Here is a 4987-nt window from a genome sequence, read left to right as displayed (position 1 = left end):
CAATGCTGGCATGGTGTCTGACGAGGAACTGGAGCAGATGCTAGACAGCGGGCAGAGCGAGGTGTTCGTGTCCAGTATACTGAAGGATACCCAAGTGACCCGGCAGGCCTTAAATGAGATTTCTGCCCGGCACAGCGACATCCAGCAACTAGAACGCAGCATCCGTGAGCTTCATGACATCTTCACTTTTCTGGCTACTGAGGTGGAGTCGCAGGGGGAGATGATCAATAGGATTGAGAAGAACATCCTGAGCTCGGTGGACTACGTGGAGCATGGGCAGGAGCACCTCAAGGTAGCCCTGGACAAGCAGAAGAAGGCCCGGAAGAAAAAAATCTTCATCATTATCTGCGTGTCCCTGACTGTCCTCATCCTGTCGCTCATCATTGGCCTCACCATCGCAATCGGATAGGACATCATCACACAGTCGGCACTGCGAACCTACAGCTTGGCATTGTCTCCCAGCAGCCAAGGAACAAGACAGAGTCTCCAGCTGGAACTCTTCCCTGCACTGGTCGCTGGGCAGAGGAGTCACGTGATTCTTCTGGAGTTGGCAGCTGCCCATTCATGGGGCGGCCCCCTCCTTGGACCACAAGGCCTGGGGAGGGTGTGCAGCATCCTCTTTGGTTAGGACACAGGATTTTGTAAGAAATTAAAAAGAAAAATATGTGTGAAAAAAAAAAAAAAACAACCAAAAACAAATAGCCTGCTAATAAGATTTCCTTAGGATGAAAGTATTGCATTTATTGTTGTTTCCCCCCCGTCTGTATATAATTACTAATGTGGTGGTGTTGGTATGTACCATGGAGGTAACTGCACCTCACAGTGACCCCAGTGCACAGCAATCTGAACCTTGCCCTCTCCTGTGCCATTCTCACAATTTTTCTCCTGCTCAAACTTTATGTGGTCGTCACTGCATCAGTCTACCTTCTTGAGAGTCCTCCTCTCTCTCCTCAACCTCTGCCTTTCCGTATGATCTTTCTTTCTAAGGATTGGTTTCTCCTGAAAATAATGCCCCCAGTATGTGAGATGAAGTTTCACCATCTTTCCTCTAAAGAGCTCTCTGCATTTCCTCCAAAGTTAGACTGACTTGTTTGTTCTTTTTGGTAGTCTATGCAGAAATTATTGAATAATATCATTAATATCACAATCAAAGAAGATTCTGCTGAAAATTATCCAAAAATGACTGGAGCTGTACATCAACAGAGAACTACCAGTTGTGCAGGCTACGTTAAGAAGAGGCTGTGGTACTAGGGATATTATAGCTAATGTTAGATGGATCGTAGCTGAATGCAGAGTGTACCAGAGGAATGTCTATCTGTGTTTCATTGATTATGCAAAGTTGTTGCATTGTGTGGATCACAACAAACTGTGGCTGACTCTGAGAAGAATGAGAATCCCAGAACATTTGATTGTGTTTATGTGAAACCTATACTTGGACCAGGAACTAGTTGTCAGAACAGAGCAAGGAGATACTACATGGTTCAAAATTGGGAAGAGTGTACATCACAGATGTATCCTGTTTCCATACCTTTTTAATCTATATGTAGAATGGGTCATCCGGGAGGCCGGGCTCTATGAGGAGGAATCAGAATTGGAGGAAAACTCATCAACAGCCTGAATTATGCAGATGACACAACCTTGCTTGCAGAAACTGAGGACTTGAAGCACTTGCTGCAGAGGGTCAAGGACTGTAGCCTTCAATATGGTTTGAAGCACAACATCAAGAAAACAAAGATTCTTACTACTGGGTCAATTGGCAGCATCATGATAGATGGTGAAGCGATTAGGATTGTTAACAGCTTTAGTTTGCTTGGCTCTACAATCAGCACTCTTAGTACCAGCAGCCAGGAAGTCAAGAAATGAATTGCACTGGGAGAGTCGGCTGTTAGGGACCTCTCCAGAGTACTGAAGAGCAACAACATCAGTCTGGAGAGTAAGATGTGTCTGATCCAGGCTATAGTCTTTGCAATTGCTTGCTATGCATCAGAGAGCTGGACAATGACTAAGAATTGATGTCTTGGAACTTTTGTGCTGGAGAAGAGTGTTGAATATACCATGGACTGCTAGGAGAACGAACAGGTTCATCCTAGAGAGGGTGAAACAAGGCTGCTCCTTGGAGACAAAAATTCTCAGGCTTCATCTGATATACTTTGGGCATGTTGCAAGAGGGACCAGTCCTTGGAGAGGGATATCATGCTTGGAAGTGTAGAGGGGCAATGAAAGAGAAGAAAACCATTGATGAGATGGTTGAGGATATGTGTGTCGGAGACAGTAAAATTGGCACAGGATAGAGCAGGTTTCAGTATGAGTTGCAAGCAACTTGACAGCATGTAACAATGGTCTATCAAGTACTCTTTGCCAACACTACAGTTCAAATGCATTGATTGTTGAGTTTTCGTATTCATGCACTTTAAATATGTGTAGGAACACGGAGGGATTCTATTAACAAAATATTGAATGAGACAGGAAGCATCAAAAGAAGATTGAAGGAAGACCGAAAAGAATTGGTCAACAAGGGATCATTTCAGGAAGTAGCATATGATCAAGAACCAATATCACTGAAGGAAAAAGTCCAAGCTGCCCTGAGGGCACTGGCAAAAAATAAGGCTCTAGAATACCAATTGAAGTGGAAAATATAGCTATTGTTATTTGTTGTTGATTTGGAACCGACCCATAGCTGACATTTCAGCTGGTTTTCAGAGGCAGTGAATTACACAGGAGGAGATTGCCCATTCTTCCATGGAGCAACTGATGGATTCAAGCCATGTGCCTTTGGGATTGCAGTGCAGCTTAATAGAACATTTAAAAACATTGGTGGATGTAATGGTAATTAAAGTTTACTATGACATCTTTCATAAGTGTCTATACAGTGTAAATGTAAAGTATAAGCAATAAAAGGAATACCGTCTCCTGGATCACCTTTTATTAAGACATAGAATACCATGTATCCAGTGCCTGAATGGTTCATGTGTGAGTCTTCTTGGTTATATTTCCCTCCCTCTTCTATGGGAAATACTGTTGATGTTACATACTCTCATGATTTCTTGGTTTTCTTGATTGTTTTATGTACATTTATATGTTGTTGTTGTACTGTACTGTTCGGTTAGACCTGACTCATAACCCATGGAAGGAGACTGCACATCTTTCTCTTGCAGAGGAGCTAATGGATTTGAATCTTGTGTTAAGCTATGAGAGCTCCCTACATTTATATGCATTCCTCGTCAATACATTTCTTAGTTTTGTTGTGTTTTTACAACTTTATACAGGACAAGTAGGTGTGGGTTTTGTTTTTTGTTTTTTTTTTCTGGGTCTTCTTTTCCTCTTCAGTGCTTTTTCTATAATGTTGAACCGTGGTGATGCACATAACCAAGGGTTATTTATTTGTGGTTTCATTGATGTGAAGAAATATACCATAATTGACTTATTAATCTACTTGTCTAGGGATACTTTGCTTCTTCATTTTTCTTTTTTTTTTTACCTTACAAAAAAGCTGTTATGAACATTATACTATCATGTTTACCCATACAAAAAATTTGTCTCGAAAATATACATAAGAGGGATTTGTTGTATGTATCAGTCAGGATGGCCTAGGTTATTTTAGAAGCCCCTATCTCCAACATTTTCATGGTCCACAATGTGAATTTCTTTCTTTTGTCCCCTTGCTCAGTATCTGCTGTGGGAGACCAAGGTTCTTTGCTCTGTGTATTTAGTCCGAGATAACTGTTGGAGGGCCCATTCCCAAAACCTTCCCAGTCACCGTGACAGGGGAAAGAAAGTTGGTGTATCTCATGCTGTCTTTTAAAAGCTCGTTTGTTACCTTGGCCAGAGCAAGTTGTTTACCACATGTGACCTCAGAGAGATGGGGAAGTGCTGGCTTACTATGGGCCTGGGAAGAGAGAACTGGAACTTTTGTGGACAGGCCTAATACTGAGCTATGGGGATGTACATTTTCTAGATAATTCTGAAGTGTTTTTCCAAAGTGTATTCATTTTCTATTAGCTGGCACACTCATTGCTGACCCTCTAGTGGGCTTTCAGAGGCTGTAAATCACATGAGAGGAGGTTGCCCATCGTTCACCTGTGGAGCCACAGGTGGATGCGAACCACCTTTGGGCTAGCAGTGTATAAAAATTTCCACAATAGCACATTTTCTCCATTAGATGGTAGTGACGAAGGTGTTACATTTTTTCACCCTAGTGAGTATCTGGGAGTATAGTGGAATGATTTTTGTATTTTCATTATTCCTCGTTGTTGTTGTTTTTGTTGTGTGCCATTGAGTTGGAACCGACTCATAGCTGACCCTCAAATGGGTTTTCAGAGGCAATTAATCACACAGGAGAGAATTGCCCATCCTTCTCCCGCAGAGCAGCTGGTGGATTCAAACTATGTGTCTTCAGGATTGCGGCACAGATTCTTACCATGAGGCCACCAGAGCTCCTTTATTGCAAGGAGGTATGAGGATCTTTTTTGTTTATCTATTGGCTATTTGTTTTGAGGTTTGTTTTTTTAAAAAAACATTATATATTTCTGAACATATGTTATTGTTGAACATATACCAGCAAAACATCCACCAGTTCAACAGTTTCTACACGAGCAGTTCAGTAATGCTGATTCTATTCTTCTGAGTTCTGCAACCATTCGCATTCTTTTCACCAGTGTTGTTCCTCCCTCATTAACATAGGCCCACCACCCCTGAGTTCTCATCTACTCGCGATGTTGCTCTTAATTTGAGCCCATATGGATAGATCTTGAAAGATCATAGTGGTCACGACAAATATTTTTACCAGTTAAGCTAAACTATCGTTTGGTGTAAGAAGACTGGGCTCCTTCTCAGTAATATAATGTAAATACTGACCAGTGATCTCATCAAATTATTGCACAGCTATATTGAGAGGCAAGAGCCTTGGTGGTGCAGTGGTCAAGCACTTAGCTTCTAGCCTAATGATCTGAAGTTTAACCTACTAATTGCTTTTGGGAAGAAAGATGAA

The 4987-nt window shown here is 41.8% G+C and overlaps 1 pseudogene; it reads left to right on the top strand.

The window, feature by feature from the left end:
- The first annotated feature begins 1 nt into the window (after nucleotide 1).
- On the top strand, nucleotides 2–409 carry LOC102863775 (annotated as a pseudogene).
- Nucleotides 410–4987: the final 4578 nt, after the last annotated feature.

This window comes from Elephantulus edwardii, unplaced genomic scaffold (genome assembly GCF_000299155.1).
Source record: "Elephantulus edwardii isolate Elephantulus edwardi_28Jun2011 unplaced genomic scaffold, EleEdw1.0 scaffold00062, whole genome shotgun sequence".
NCBI lineage: Eukaryota > Metazoa > Chordata > Mammalia > Macroscelidea > Macroscelididae > Elephantulus > Elephantulus edwardii.
The sequence above is the reverse complement of the archived record's forward strand: the minus strand, read 5'-3'. Positions and strand labels throughout refer to the sequence as shown.